At 47.2% G+C, this 16,546-nt stretch overlaps 1 protein-coding gene across 9 annotated transcripts in view; it reads right to left on the bottom strand.

The window, feature by feature from the left end:
- The window catches only part of DENND2B (DENN domain containing 2B), a 174,054-nt gene that overhangs the window by 97,324 nt on the left and 60,184 nt on the right, over positions 1–16,546 (bottom strand). For 6 of the 9 annotated variants that reach the window (XM_067749988.1, XM_067749987.1, XM_067749983.1 and 3 more), the window contains one exon: positions 11,340–11,428. The exons of 1 other annotated variant lie outside the window; for it this stretch is intronic. The gene's annotated coding sequence lies outside the window, so the exon portion shown is untranslated. Of the gene's footprint in view, positions 1–30; positions 193–10,618; positions 10,799–11,339; positions 11,429–16,546 lie in introns of those variants that run through there. 2 more of the 9 variants (XM_067749985.1, XM_067749989.1) reach the window with 2 other exon arrangements.

Below are 16,546 nucleotides of genomic sequence, written 5' to 3'. Positions count from 1 at the left end.
GTTCTCTCAACATGCCAAGCTCTTTCCTACCTCAGGGGCTTTGCCTTGCTGTTCCCTCTTCCAGGAATGTACTTTCCCCAAATCTTCACATTCACAGCTTCTTCTCATCCTTGAACTTGCAGCTCAAATGTCATCTTCTCAGAGAGGTCTCCTCTAACTTCTCTTTTGAAAACAGCTATCAAGTTTCTGTTTCTCGGGCTTCCCTGGTGCCACAGTGGTTAAGAATCCACCTACCAACACAGGGGACACAGGTTCAAACCCTGGTCTAGGAAGATCCCACATGCCGCAGAGCAACTAAGCCCGTGCACCACAACTATTGAGCCTGCGCTCTAGAGCCTACGAGTCACAACTACTGAACCCGCATGCCACAGCTACTGGAGCACGTGCTCCGCAACAAGAGAAGCCACTGCAAGGAGAAGCCAGCACACCACAACAAAGAGCAGCCCCCACTCGCCGCAACTAGAGAAAGCCTGGGTGCAGCAACAAACACCCAACGCAGCCAAAAATACACACACAAAATAAATAAATAAATAATTTTTTTTTAAGTTCCTGTTTCTCTCTCTTTTATATCACCATTATTTCCTTCATGGCTCATATCACTATCTTTATCTCATTTATTGATTTGTGTGATTTTTTACTTACTGCCCCCCCATGACACAAGGACTTTGCTGTGTTAGTTACCTCTACACCCCCAGCATAGAGAACTGTGCCTAGAACAGGATGGCTACTCAATAAAGATGTACTGAATGAATGAATAAATAAAAAGTTTCTAAACAAGAGAGGCAGAGTTGGACACCCTCCCTGCCCCCTCAGTGGGATCTCAAGGAAAGAATGTAAATTAAGAGAAAGGGCTGGGGAGAAATAAACCCTTAGGGAACACAAATGGATAAATCATCCCAACTCCCCCACTGACAATAACTGCTATCGGGGCCAGGACGATGTCATAAGTGTTGCAATCTCCACAGCTTTCTTTTTCTCCCCACTAACTTTTCTTATTGTGGTAAAATACACGTAACTCCATGGTTTTCTCCTTTAGTTTCTACAGCTTCCCAGGGCTCAAATTCTTCCAGCAAAGCTATGGAGACATGTGACCTTGGGTATTTTTCAGATGAAAAGGAGTCTGGATAGCATTGCTTTTGAAACCCACCTGGGTTTACCAAACAGATGTGGGTTTTGAGATTTAAAAAAAAAAAAAAAGAAAAGAAGCTTTTCTACTTCCACTTAATGAGATTTAAATACAACAAAATTTTCCAGTTGTTCCTCATTGTTTTCTTTTTAATTTGACCCCTGCCACTTCCCTTTGGGCACTTACTCAGCGTTAAGAAAACCCACCGCCCTTCTTACCACCAGTATCCTCACAGCTGGCTCTCCCAGCACAGCTGAGCTGTAACCCAATCCTGAGCAGCAGTGATGACTCACAACCCAGAGAGACCGGGTCCCACAGAGGACAGTGCTGCCCACTCCATTTCAAAAACAGCAATTTATCTGGCATTTCCACTTATGTTGGAACCCTAAGGGGTGAGTAAATCTGGGGGTTAGAGGGGGGCAAAGAAAATAAACTTCAGTGCTCTCTTTCTAGATTCCAAAGCCTCAGTTCTCTGAGTTAGTGAAGTCACAGACCGCAGACTGACAGTCAGTCACAGACTGACATTGCCAAGTTCAACTCAGCTACCCCAGGTACTTTCCTTTTGCATTCAAATACCACACTTCTTTATAGGTGCCAGGGTCAGTCAGGTTCTTTAATTTCCTTTCCCTATTTGCATCCATTTGCCAAGTGACGAAGTATAGGTACACATGGGTCTGACCTTCTTATTCTTAGATCCCTACAAATGAGTACAAGGCCCCACGTGTGGTTTCTACACACTGTGGTCTTCACTTGTTGTTTTTTTTTTTTTTTTTTGGCTGTATTGGGTCTTCATTGTGGTGCGCGGGCTTCTCATTGCGGTGGCTTCTCTCGTTGTGGAGCACGGGCTCTAGGCACGAGGACCTCAGTAGTTGTGGCGCACGGGCTCAGTTGCTCCGCGGCATGTGGGATCTTCCCGGCCCAGGGCTTGAACTCGTGTCCCCTGCATTGGCAGGCGGATTCCTAACCACTGCGCCACTAGGGAAGCCCTTCACTTCTTTTAATCACTCCTTCAGAACACACGATAGGTCAAAAATTGCTAATAAACTAAATGAGGTAGGGGAGTCTGACATAACTCTGTGCCAAGAAAACTTACCTCCAGTAAGGAGTGTGAGGCATAGTGTTGGTAGCTGAAAGTACCATCAAGGCTGAGCGTCTCCTGACTGTACAGGGAGCTACTGTAGAGACTGAGCTCCTGCCTCTGGGAGCCTACAGAAGCAAAACTGCAGAAGAAATAAAATGTTTGACCCTAATCCACAGAGTTTGGTCTTCTAAAGCAAAAGGAACCTTAAATTATAAACAGCCTCATTCAAAGGGAAAATCTGTGAAGCACCTACTCCCAGGAACTCCCCATTCTGCCCTAGGCCAGCCTGGGTTCAGCAGGCCCATAAATTGGCACTGTTGATATGACCTTCCCAGACTCTAGCTCAACAAGAGATAACAACAAAGCTGAGAGCTTTGGTAGCACTCAAAGGAGATTTGAGGGACTTAAAACATGCTGCTAAATACAGCAGCAAAAGTTCCTGTTTCTTGCAGTTGAACAAGGAAATCTCTTTATAATTACACTTGTAGATAAGATGCACCAAGCTACTCGGTACTACTCCTTCTTGTGACGAACAGGTTAGAACCTCCCGTCCCAATCCACCGCTCCTCGCTCCTCGGGGGCAAGTCTCACCTGGGGCTGTGGAGACAACGTGTCTCCTGGAAGATAAAGTGCCAGGAGCTTCTTATACAGCTCACTGTCTTAGCCACAACCATTTGCCTGGGGATAGTCACCACTCTTCGTTCCCTAGCTCTCTCTGCCCCTGATTTACACTCTCCCTCAGCCCACTTCCCTTCTTCCTCTTTTGCCCAGGGCTCTGCCACAGAACATGCATTACTCATCAGAGAGGGTCCTTTCAACCTAGATGCTCCTTTGTTCCGCCAGATTCCCCCTCTGGTTTACATAATTCTTTACAAAAGCAAGGTACAAGAGCTATGACCTCTGTACTGACAGGGGACACTTACTACTGCCCTGCCGATACTAGATATCTGTCCAAGACATGGAGGAAGGGGATAGCGCCTCACATTTCTCAGCAGAACAAACTGGACAGACAGACTAGCCACTCAGAAACAAAGCCTGCTTGGCTTACAAGGGAATAATAAATATAACTATAGTGGCTCACATTGCATAAAGTGCTAGATACGAGGTGCTATTCTCAGCACTTGACATTTAGGCCTCACCACGACCCTATGAAATAGTACTATTACCACCTCCATTCTATAGAAGAGGGACTGGGGCATGGGAGGCTAAGTACCTTACCCAAGGCGACACAGCTGGGACGTGGCAGAGCCAGAATGTGAACCCCGACAGCCCGACCAGGCTCTAGACATCACTCTTTCATTGGATGGCTCTTCCCTTAACACACAGGTTTGTCTCTGAGCAAAACTGGCTCACTCCAGACTCTAAAGGAGAGAGGGTCTGTCAAAAAACACTGCCAGTTTTCTCCACTGAGAGAAGGAAACAGTGTTGGCCGCATTTATTCACAGAGCTGGTCTAAGTCTTTACAGCAGAACAAATGAGTACTCCAAACATGTGTTGACCAAAATTTTTCCAGAGGCACTAAGTGAAACCACCACCTCCTTTCTTAATGACCTGGGAGACCTTCTAACTTACTAAGGGCTAGAGCCTCTCTGCAAGTTGTTGCAACCGAGCCCTATGCAGCTGAGAACAAGTTCCCAGTCTCCAAGTTATACGAACCAAGGCAAAATGCTTCTTAGAATCCAGCTGATGGGGTTAAAAAAAAAAAGTTACCCAAATATGTTTTTAAGCATAAATTAAGTATGTTGGTCAGTCTGAGGAAATAAAATGTATCAAATATTTTACTTAGCTTCATTGGACTTTAGGGAAATCTAGTTGGAAAGATAAGATAATGCATATCAAGAGTCAAGTCAGAATGTCAATGAAAACACTCAATCCAAACCTCCCACTTCCTGGAAGAGGAAACTGAAGCCTAGAGAAGCCAAGTTACTTCCCCAAGGTCACCCAGCAAGTCGTAGCTAGAGCCAGGACTAAAGCTCAGATCTGCTTACTACCTGGCCAGGGCTCTTTCTACTCCTGTGTGCGGGCAGAGAAGTTCTTAGGAGGGAGAGATCTCTAACAGCAGAAGCAGCTAGCATTTTTTTTTTTTTGTGGTACGCGGGTCTCTCACTGTTGTGGTCTCTCCCGTTGCAGAGCACAGGCCCCGGACACGCAGGCTCAGTGGCCATGGCTCACGGGCCCAGCCGCTCCATGGCATGTGGGATCTTCCTGGACCAGGGCACGAACCCGTGTCCCCTGCATCGGCAGGAGGACTCCCAACCACTGCACCACCAGGGAAGCCCCAGCAGCTAGCATTTTTTGAGAGCATATGTGTGCCAGAAACTAAGCTAAGTGCTTTATGTAAATTATCTCATTTAACCCCTGCAACAGATCTTTAAGATGGGTAATATTACTAAGACACTAAGGTTTACAAAGGTTAACTCCAGAGGTCCACAGATAGTAAGAGGAAGTGCCAGACTATGAACCTCCAGAGCTGGCTACAAAGCCTATGTTCTAAGCTGGGTCTTGAAGGATACAGGATAGAATTCATGGAAGCAGAGGTGAGGAGTGCTAGGGTAGCCAGTGTCCAGAGCACTGAGAGCAGCTTGGGAAGGGCCTCCAATGCTGCGTTAAGGGGGACCTCAAGGTCCTACCTGGGCCAGCCTGTAGGAAAGGGGCAAGCAAGAAGCAGTTCTATACTCCCATGACTATGAAGGGTAAGCATCCTACAAGAGGGTAGAGCTGAGCCTATGAAGCTGGGTTGAGAAGGACCACGTCAGAAACTCTCCTGGGGTCTTGACAGAGAGATGAATAAAGTACAAAGTATACACTCCTTCTAAAAGAAGAATATGATTTGACTTTCCTAGCCTAGTAACCCCAACCTGATTAAGAGATTCCAGCCTTACTCTCTTCAAAGAGCTGCTCCAAGTTGATAATAATAATGGAAAGCACTGAACATTTACTGTGTGCCAGGCACTGGGCTGAGAGCTTTATATGTATCATTTCATTCAATCCTCACCACAACTGTAACAAGCTAAGAGTTATTATTATATCCATTTTACAGATGCCTCACAGAAAACTGGGACTCAGAGAGATTAGATAAATTACCCAAGGTCACACAGCTAGTAAAGAGTAATGTCAGATTCTAAACCTGTGTTTATATGACCCCTGAGTTCCAGCCCTTAATCACTTCACTACACTGCATGTAAGATACTCTCATTATGTGCAAATAATTCAATCAGAGCTGCTCTAAGGCAGCACCATACACTCACTGAATATCTAATAGTCACTGAGAGTTGAACAAACACATTACAGGTTGACTCACTTAAAAGCAATCTATAAAACTCAGTTGTCAGAACTCCATAAGGGAGCCTGTGTTCCAAGACATGAATGAACATACCAAAATCAGTTCCTCAAACAAATCTAAAGAGTTCTAGAAACTAGCTGACTTTATAGTTTTCTTTCCAATTTTCCCATTTCCCTTTTCCCGTTCCCCACCCCCTGCACACACGCACCAGGGTCAGACACTGTCAGAGAAGCCTCAAACACCCTCCTCCTATTTCCAGCCCTTTAGTGGGCTCTCTCCCATTACTCAAACAGTGCTTCAAATCAGAGTCTAAGAGTTGGACCCTCTTCCTTTTTCCCAGGCTAACGCATGAGATAGCCATTAACCCTACCACCAAAACCTAAAACTTCAGTAGGTCTGTGTTTCTTCTCAGTCACACGGACAGAGGCTCACACTGGGGAGGAAATAACTATACTACAACAAGTAATACAATATATATATATGGGATAAATCCCACACTTGATACTTTTTTAGATCCTCCCCAGCTCTTGGCCCAGACCCTCTGTATTCACTGACTAAATGGGTAAACAGACCAAGAGAACATATGGGCACCAGAGATGTCTCTGGGCCCAAAGAGCAAATGAACAGGGGTGTTGACTGCAGTGCCAGCCGCTCCCACGCACTCCTGCCCTCCCAGTGCTTGTTAGGATCTACACAACACTGTCTCTTTGAGCCCCTGGGGGCGGGCCGGCATTCTGCAGTATCACGAAGGCCTCCTAGGTCAGCCCAGGTACACCCTCTATCACCCTTCCTGTCCCTGACAACTACCCTCTCCTCAATCCCCCTCCCAGGGCCTTTCTCCTGTTCCTTCTAGTAATCTTCCTACTGCTTCAGATCTCCCATAACCCTATGTTTATCTCCTTTTTCCCAGGTTCAAATAGTCCTTCATCCACTGTGACGCTTCCTATTAGCCAATCTCCAGCTCACATACAAATCCCTTCAGTGACAAGTCACACAGAAAAAGAGTCTGGATCTTTGAGAAACAGGTGGTTTCATGACAAACTCTTAGGAACAGGTCAGCTTTGGTTAAGAAGGCTTCATATCCTGATTGCATATAATTCACCCTTTATAGAGACAGTGCAATCTAAGATTCAGGCAGTTTTCAGAGAAGAGTATTGTGATCATTTCAACAGCCCCTCAACAGCAGTATACCTGAGCCAAAAAAAATGAGAAGGGATCTTTGGAGAAATCCTTCAATAAGGTAGTCTAGACTCATTCAGCATCTTCCTCTCCCCTCAAAACACACATACACACGTGCAGGCCAGTTTTCTAGGGCCCATGGCTAGAAACAGAGACCCTGGATTTTTTCTATCAGACAATATATCACGTGGCATGTTCCCCTCAGATGGATACACCCGCATTTCACCCCACCCACCTATTGGGACAGGTGCACAGAGCAGCTTCTCCCCAGCATAAAAGAGATGCACAGTCTCCCTCCCCACCCCCAGAAGAAGCCACTCACTAGTGCAAGTTTTCCCACAGAAAAAGAACTCTCTGCAGACCATGCCAGGTGGTCTTTTTTTTTTCTTTCATGCCCTCCTGGCCCCTTTTCCACTTTCGCATGGTTCCTGCGAGGCCCCCTCCCTACAGCCTGCTCTCCCAAGCTAAGGCAGAGGGACAGAAGGAAGACAAGCCAAAGCCGTGCAGGGCTGCTGCCCGGCCTCCCCCAGGCTCCACACACGTTCCCTTTGCTTGGCTGCCTCAGCAAACTCTCTTGGGCCCAACATGAGAAATCAGGAGTCTCCAGGGCAGTGACAGGTAACAGCTAAGAGAAGCAACAGGATGACATGCTCTCAGCCTCTCAGTCCTGCCAGCCTGCAGGGAGGTGCTTTGGACAGCCCAGGACTCAGACCCTCTACCTGTCTCAGGTTCCTACCTCCCGGAAGTAGTCATTAGAATCAGGTGAGGTGGGGACGGGACGCAGCCTCTCTTAGTCCCGGGCCAGCAGTGTGGCTGTGATATCTGGAGTTGTGGAGCCTGTCCAAATGGTACACCCAAGCCCTGCATTCCAGGGACAGGGGCAGAGCCAGCAGAACTGAGGACGGCCTTGGCCTGTCCTCCAAAGTATTTCAGAATTGCAACTTCCCTGGGTAACTGATTATTCTAATTTTACAGAGAGAAGGAGCCCAGAGGGAGAAAGTGCAGGAAGAGGAGTAAAGGAAGGGGGAGAGAGGGAGTAAGAACAAGAATGTTACTTTTTCATCCTTAAGGAACATGGAGGGATCTGATTTGTGACTCAGCTCTGGGAAACTGGACTGACAAGGAGTGGGGAACAGCTGCAGCCCCAAGCTAAGCTGTGGACAGCTTCCCCTCAGGCTGGAGAGGCTGCTGTGACAAGATTCACCTGGAAAAAAGGCTCCGTTATTTAAAAAAAAAAAAAAAAAAAATCTGTCTGTTCAGGGGCTTCTTCCAAGGCACTACTCCAGGGCCTGGCTGGCAGGTGTGCCCTTGCCCTACAACAAAAGCTGCGGCTGCAGGTGGGGTGCCGGCCCTTTCCCGTGTTCCCACCTAGTATGCCAGGAGCCTCCCGGAGTCTCTGAGGACAGAGCTGGGACGCCCTTGCCCAGAGGCTCCACTCCCCTGCTATTCTGTTCCTTGCACAGTCCCACGGCATATCGAGTATCTCTGCCCTTGGAATTCCCAATTCCTTGTTTCTTTCTTATTTCCCTCTAAGCTGTAGCCACAGGTTCCTAAAAGAGCTGCCTAGCCCCCAAGGACCTTTCAGAGCAATAACACTTCCTGCCAGTTAGAACCCTGCCTTTCAAACCCAAAACGGAGGAGAAAAGCCTCCCTGCTCACTCGCAACAGTTTCCCCAGCAGAACCTAACAGGATGAGGGAACCAGCCCTGGCAACCAGTAGCCTCTCTTCCAGCTTCTAAAATCTATGACTCCGTAAGCGCCAGGCAGCTGTGGGAAAAGCAAAGGGTCTCTTGGAATCCCTCTCCTCCATACTAAAACATGTGAGTCAGGTGACCCAGGGAAAGCTTCATCTCTGAAGGATCATTTATGGCTCAAAGTCTACAGTGAACATCACTAAACTTCCCAACCCAAAGAAAGCACTATTTGTTTCTTTTCACATCTTGAAGAAGTTTTAAAAGGATTTTCTCATTTTTATTTATAAATGCAAAAGAGAAGGGACTTTATAAATGGGAAAACCAGAACAAAGTGACTTTCCAGAAGAAAGAGGGACCATCCATCAAGTGTCAATTCATAACATCTTACATCATATAGGACTTGACTTGTTTAAAACTACGTTCATGGAAATTATTTCATTTGCTCCCCGCAACAGTCCTATGAAGGAGCTATTATCATTATCCCCATTTCACAGCCAATAAATCTGAAGGTCGTAGAGGTTGAGGGTCTTGCCCATGGCTACCTTTATGGTAAGTAGCAGAACCTGGCCACGGTTCACGTCTCCTAAACCCAAATCCATTATTCATTCTGCTACACCAAAAGAAAGATCATCTGCTAGCCCTCTTCACACGTGCGGGGACCATAAAATTGGAGGAGCTGCCCAAACACATCCACACGAGTAGAGGAGAACTGAGATCCTGGATTTGCGTTGTCCACCGAAGGGGCCACTGACTCAGAGAGGCCTCCTCTTCACATCCCCCAAACTGAGTCCCAGCCAACAGCGCCATGCCACATCCCCCCAGTTAACCGAGGTGTCAACCAAGCAGAGGAGCCCTGGAGTGCAGTGAAAGGAGGCATCACTTTAGAAGCGGCCCGTCTGAGGTCCAGGGCCATGGAGTTCACCCTTATGGAGCCTCAGGCCACAACAATGATGTACACATGTCCACATTCAGGGAGCCCGCTTGGGGACATGGCCAGTGCTTTCATTGGCAAGCTGACCCGAAGTTAATCAGAAGGCCCCCCTCATTGTTTGCCAGAGTACAAAAGACATTCTGTTCAGAAAGTTCAAGAAGAAAAACCAAAGAGCCAGGATGGCAGCTGTTCCCTCATCCCACAGAGAAACCAAAGGCACCCACCAAGTTTCCTGAGGCCCAGCAGTAAGTTTAAGATATAACATGGCTGAAGCGGAAGCACATCCCGATGGGTCTCCACTGCAGGGAGTGTCCACTGCGTTAACCCTCCTGATAAGATCACTGACAACCTTAGCTACCTCATCACCTATGAAAGTGCCTTTCTGGAACAGTCTCCTCTCCTAGGCCACAATGAGTTCACCACACACTAGTCCTCTAGGTCAGAACAAGTTTTACCGAAACATAGGACAGTGTAGAAGGGGCGTGCGGCATGGACACTGCATGCCCTGAGAGTTGGTTAAAATATTAACCAAGGAATCCATTCAGCACAACCACAGCACTTCATGTCTCCTCAGGTAACCTAGCTCTTAGCAGCAGCTCACTCTGAGATATCTGGATAAGAAAAACCTCTTTGCAGGTCCCCCAGCCCCCAGACACCACCTGCCTCCACCCCATGTATTTTCTAAGGAAAGCCTGTGATGGACTTTATTAATGAAGGAGGACAGCTTGCTTCTTACCAAGCTACCTGGGGGCCAGAGAGAGAGACCAACCCCGGTTCAGATATCCCTAGGACAGTCCCTCTGTCCTAATAACTACTCCGGAGAGACTTGGAGCTCACCACAGGCTCCCAGCTGAGTTAATTAGCTTTTTTTTTTTTTTTTCATTAGGTCAGACATAGCAGCACCAAGAGACAAAACAGACAGTGTTCACTAGAACAAACCAAGCCACTCAAAAGACACTGGAGTTTCCATGTAAGAACTACAAACACAATGCTGGAGTGATGATAACTCATTTTTCTACATAAAAGACCCTTCCTGTAAAATATCCTGAGACTTTGTGCTAAATAAAAGTAAGATGATGCTTCCTATAGTGAAGTCTAAACACCTCAGGTTCAGTAAGAGTGAGATCAGCTAGATCTGCAAAGTCAAGAAAATTGGCTGTTTCCCTCCTCCTTAAGCTAATAGAATCCAACTGTTGGAGCATGACATCATTCCTGAGCCCCAAACCCCGAGCACAGAGTACAGACACTTGCCTGCCTCCCAGAAAACAGCCCAAGACTGGCCAGGAAAGGAGGAAAAACAATCCAAGCCTGGAGCTGACCTTACCTGAAAGTCCCGGTGCTTTCCTGCCCACTCCATTCTCAGCAGTTTGGCTCACACCACAGTCTGTTAGGGAGCCCAGGGCCCCCAAATCCACTCGCTCCGGCTCGGATACCTGCTGCGAGCTTCCCACGGCTCCTTCCTCTGACCTTTCGTGGCGCTCCTTCCAGCCAAATGAGCGGAGCACTGCTGGCCGGCCAGGCCAGTCGTCATGGAGACCCTGTTCTCGCCAGCGCTCGCTCCCGATCTCTCCCTCCCTCCCTCCCTTTCTCTCCCCCGACCCCTCCCTCGCTGTCTCCCTCTCTCTCCCTCAGTTCTGGGAGGCTTTCACGAAACAGCACTGTCTTTTGATCAGCTCGGTCTCTGCACGCATTCCACTCCTCCTACCTCCCTCCCAGTCAGACAAGGGCTCTGGGCTGCTCCTGGGAACTCGCTTCAACAGCTCAGAGGGGAGAAGGGAGAAGACAGTGAGTGGACTTGTTCTGCTCCCCACCAGTGTCTCATTTTTTTTATAACTTGGAAGAGTCCTGGTCAGGGGGGAGGGAGCTAGCTGGAACACTTGGAGGGGAAGCAAGCCCTTCCTCTGGGTCCTGGAGTGAGGGGAGGGTAGGAGGACCCAGATGCACTGCCTCGACTTGTTTGTGCGCTTGGGATTTTCCCCGGCAGCAGCTGAGGCGGAAATGCATTCACCTCCCTGGAGCTCGCCTGGACTGGCCTCTCTTCTTACCTTGCTGCCTGCCCAGGCCGTGGTGATGGCTTTAACCAGTGCAGGGACTCATGGTACTAGTGCTGGTGCCAAAGCAGTCTCTCATCTTCCTGCAATGGAGAGGAAAGACACCAGGTCAGGTCCAGTAAGTGTCCTGGGCAAGTCAGAGTCACAGCCCAAGCAACAAATGTGATACAAATACAGCCTAAAGCCCAGGCTTTCTGTGAGCTGTCGTCATGGCCAGAAATAATATCAGTGCTGTTAAAGAGCTAGCACAGTGCCTGGGACACAGCAGGCCCTCTAAGCGTAATCCCCCGATGCATATTTCTGCTCTGTAATATATTTTTTAAAATATTTATTTATTTGGCTGTGCCGGGTCTTAGTTGTGGCATGTGGGATCTAGTTCCCTGACCAGGGATCAAACCCGGGCCCCCTAAATTGGGAGCACGGAGTCTTATCCACTGGACCACCAGGGAAGTCCTCTGCTTTGTAATATTCTTTTACATGCACTATTTTGTTCGATCCCCAAAACCTTTTGAAGTATACTGGATAGATATCATTATCACCATTTTATAGATGGGAAAACTAAGGCTCAGAGGGATCAAATATCTAGTCCACAGTTACAAAGCCAGTTTGGCAGTCGAAGAACTAACAGTAGAGACCAGTCCGCTGCCCCCTAGTCTGGTACTTTCCTCTAAGGTACACTGCCATCTGATCTTACAAACTAACAGTTTTTTTGACAGCCAGTTATGAGATACAAGGCTGGGTTCCCTGGGGAAGATAGAGACTCCTTCTGAGTCGTGATCAAATAGGCCCTACTATCATCTTTTAGCCTGAAGGCTCTACGATAGCCTCTATGAGATATGAAACATACAGGTGCACAGATGAGAGAAAAAAAGTCCTGCCCTATAGCTATAAATTACCTTACACTTCTCCAAAGTACTCTTACAAATCTTGGCTCATCTGTTCAACCCAAGAGACCCACAGTTAGGATGGTACTATCATACTAATTTAACAGATTTTTTTAAAAATCTAAAAGAGAGGCCAAATAACTTGGCCCAGGTCACAGAACCAGAAGATAACAGATCTAGAAATAGTAGCCAAGGCTTTCAACCCTCTTCCGTATATTAAGCAGAGTAGTTCCAAGAGCACCAGACAGAGCAGGGGTCAGAAGATCAGGTAGCCCCGGCTCCACAGCAGCCATGTGCCTCCGGGCAGATCACCTAGCCTCCCAGTCTCCATATAAAACCTGTCCCCTGGGCAAGTGACAGGGCTGGGATGAGCATGAAAAGATGTGTGTGAAAGCATTCTCCTTCACAGGCACTGAGCTAAGAACTTCATCTCAGCTGCTCTTCACCACAAACAAACAAAACCTGGGGCAGTTGGTTTGCCCCCAAGAAGAGGCCCCTGAGGCTCAAGGAAGACATTTTTCAACGTTGCTTCCTAAAACCGTGCTAGAGAGATTCTGATGGAATCTTTAAGGCTGAGATCCCTTGCAGAATTTCTGTGTTTTTCACTAATGTCCAATATACCACAAATTTCTTAAAACAAGATTTTAATTCAGTCAGGTTTAAAAGGTAAATATATGTCAGGAGATAAGGTAGGAGGTATGTCACAAAATACAACAGGAAATAACAGAATGGCACAAACCCTAAGTGGGGGGCACTTTTGCTTCAGTGAAGCAATCAGAGCTTCAAAGAGGGTATACTCAACCACCTACTAGAAATACCCAACCCAATACCCTGACCCAAGTACCAACTCAGGAATTCCTCATAGGCCCTAGTGTCCCCCACCCCCATCTGCAAAGGAAGACAAGATGAAACGGCAAGGGCAATACCATCAAATCACTAAACTTCTCCCCCATCCCATTCCCAACAGGCAGCCCTCTGCTCTGCTCCTGATGCCCAAAATGCACATTCCACTTGCCCAGTCTCCATGATGAGAAAGCAGAGGTGATGCCCATTCATTTTTACAATAAGACAATAGTCACAGTTATAATATTAATACCAACTAATGTTTATTGAGCACCTACCATATGTCAGGCATTCTTCTAAGCAGCATGAAGGGACAAGGTTGAGTACTAAAGCTGATACAAGTCAGTCTCTAAAGTAATGCAAACTTCAAAAAGCCCTCCAGACCAGACACAGAATGCAGGCCATGCTCCCCCTAGTGGCACACCGGGGTTACAGCGGTTCCTTAGGGCCCTCCCCTGGGGGGACCAGGTAGGGACATAGTAAGGGCCGCATTAGTGGGAGAACTGAAATCGCTGCTTGGGTGCTGCTATTGTGTATAAGCTCCTTGAACTGGGCAGAGCGAAAGGACAGCTGAATCCTTCTGCTGCCTCTGCAATGCTGGATTCAGATCAATCCTACCTGACCTTTCCGGAAGGATAGGGCTTTTACAGCCGTATGTGGTCTAGTATCTGCTGGGAGGCCCACATGCAGACTTCAGCCAGAAACCCAGGAGATATCCTTGCACATCCCTACCTCACACTCCCCGCAGCCAATCCACTTACCGACTCCAAATAATTCTACTTCCAAGATTTATCTTTTATCTGTCCGTTTTTCTGCACCTCCATTGCCACCCCAGTCTTTCCCCTTAACCACTGCACCAACCTCCTAATCACCCCAGCTTTCACTCTTGCCCTCACACCTCCGTTCTCCACAGAGCTGTCTGAATCACCCTTTTACACCAAATCATGTCATTTCCTGCTTAGCACACTTCAATGGCTTCCCACTGCATTTAGGATAAAATCTGAATTCTTACCAGGACCTATAAGGCCCAGCATGATCTTTCTCCAGCCTCCTCTCCTCTCAGCACATTTCCTACCCTCCCACTCTGGGTGCCAGCTACACAGGCCACCTTTTAGTTTCCCAAAGTGTCAGATCTTCTCCAGGCTGCTCCCCTTGCCTGGGACACTCCCCCACACCCTAGTCTTCACCCAGCTGAATCTTACCCGCCTAGCCTCAACTTGCCTCTCACCTCTGCAGAGAAGTCTTTCACGATCCTCCAGTGTAAATGAGGACTCACCCTCCATGGCACTTACCATAACCTGCAATTGCTCATTTGTGCGATTACTTGCTTCCCCCCTGAGTTCCTTAGGAGCAGGAACCTTGAAAGTTTTGCTAACCACCATATTCTCTGCATTTAGGATAGGGCCCAGCTCATACCTGGCACACAATAAAAATCTGCTGAATGAATGCATAAAACCCCCTTTCTTCCTGTCCAACAGGAAGAAGAAACTTAGAACAGCCATTTCACGTCACTCATTGTATCTTTTCATAGACTTACAAACTATAATTACATGTCTTTTCCTCATGTGCCTTGCCTGTGGCCTCAACCAAAAATTCCTGTAAAGTCTCCCTGTGGTTTGTTTCCCAGAACTTTCCTCGTAAGGTCACTCTTCCGGGGACGCGCTCCAGGGTTTTACAGCCTTTCCCAGTCCCAGAGTGCCCACTCACAGGCACTCCAGCACAAGTATCACTGCCAAACCAAGTGGGATGCAGGAATGGCTCAACGCCCACAGATGGGAAGGCTCTCCCGGGTCAGCTCCATTCAAGGACAAAAATGTTTTCTCTCACCTCCACTGTGCAGGTCACTGTGCTTACAGAAAATACACTTTTACTTTAAAAAGTCATCTTATGTTTTATAATTTGGAGATGGGTGTAAATATTGTTGAAAAAATGTTTTTCCATTACTGAAAAGAAACTGAAAACTACTGTCTGGGGGAAAAATAATGAAGGCCTAAATAATAGCAACAGCAGTGTGCCTAAGCCCAAACCCCTCCCGTGACAGACATGGCCACCAAAATCTGAAATCCCTTCCGGCTTCCTCTCCTGCCACACTCCCCCACGACCACCACTCCATTACAGGCACAACCATCACACACCAGCTGGTGCTCTGAAAACTGCATTTCTCCTCTCCCTCCCCAGCTGCCCACACTGTTACCTTTTTCTGAGTGCCTCCCCTTCCCTAACTAGCAAAACCAAATGGCCTTCAAGGCCCAACTCAGTCATCACCTCCTCTGTGAAATATTTCTTGATCTCCTGGCAGGATCTGTTTGTCTACTCTGCAAGCCCACAGCAGTTTAGGATGCCTTTATCATGGTATTTATATCATTTTATCACTGCTACTTGCACTCCCTCTCCCCCACAGTTGTGAGCCCCTTGAAGTCTATCTACTTTCATATTTCATTCAGAGTGGGCAACCAATTAATATGTTCAATAAATGAAACACTTAAAAAGACTCTTTAAAAAAAAAACCCACAGAAACAGCTGCCCCCTCCATTAGATGAGGGAATTTGAGTGGATAGCCTTACATAGTCTATCCACTCAGATTCAAGAGAAGAAAAAAAATTATATATATATATATATTTTAATATATATGTGTGTATATGATCATTAGGTTCTAGATTTGATCACTAGAAGAAATTATAGTCTTTTCTTTAAAAAACTTTTCTTTAAAAACTGAAATGCCAAATCTGAAAACACAGGAGCAGAATAAATCTTTTAAAGTCACTCCTTACTTTGGGATCATTGGAATTCAAGAAAAGAAAGCTGTTATCTCAATATTACTGGCTGGATCCTAGAATGCCTAAGAGATGCAGTATAACTTCAGATGCCTCTAGAGAGCCTAGCTCCCAGTGCCCACCAGACTGGGGTCCAGCAGCATGTCCACTGAAGACACCCAGTTCTACCCATGTGTCCTGCCCATTTTCCTACACTGGGCTCTGGTTGCCATGTGAGTAGGCAGGTTTACACAAGAGCTCTTTAGGACTTTACAGTTTTCCTTTTCTACCTCTGAGTGGCAATGTGGTTAAGAAGGGAAAAACTAAAAACTCAGGAGTAGAGAAAAGAGTCATCAGACTGGAGTCCAGGTCCTGGTTACAGGGCGGTGAGATCCTGAGCAAGTCCCTGTCCCCCACAGGGCCTCTGCTTTTTCCTGCATATAATGAGAGGGGTATTGGGCTGTTGGAACTAGCTGTTCTCCAGTGGTCCCTTCTAGCTTCAATGTTCTACTGCATTGTTCTTTGGCAGTCACCCAGATCCGTGGTTCTATCCTAGTCACCTAGTCCCCTTGCTTTCTGAATGAATCCAAAGCAGCAGAAAGACATCTTGTTTCAGGAGCTACAGAGCCTCCATCTAATCCTTTCAGCAGAACCCCATGGGGCTCTGGAGTCATCTGCTCGGGATCAGATAGAAGAAGACCATCACCACATAAGGCAACCT

This window comes from Pseudorca crassidens, chromosome 9 (assembly GCF_039906515.1).
Source record: "Pseudorca crassidens isolate mPseCra1 chromosome 9, mPseCra1.hap1, whole genome shotgun sequence".
In the NCBI taxonomy this organism is placed as follows: Eukaryota; Metazoa; Chordata; class Mammalia; order Artiodactyla; family Delphinidae; genus Pseudorca; species Pseudorca crassidens.
The sequence above is the reverse complement of the archived record's forward strand: the minus strand, read 5'-3'. Positions and strand labels throughout refer to the sequence as shown.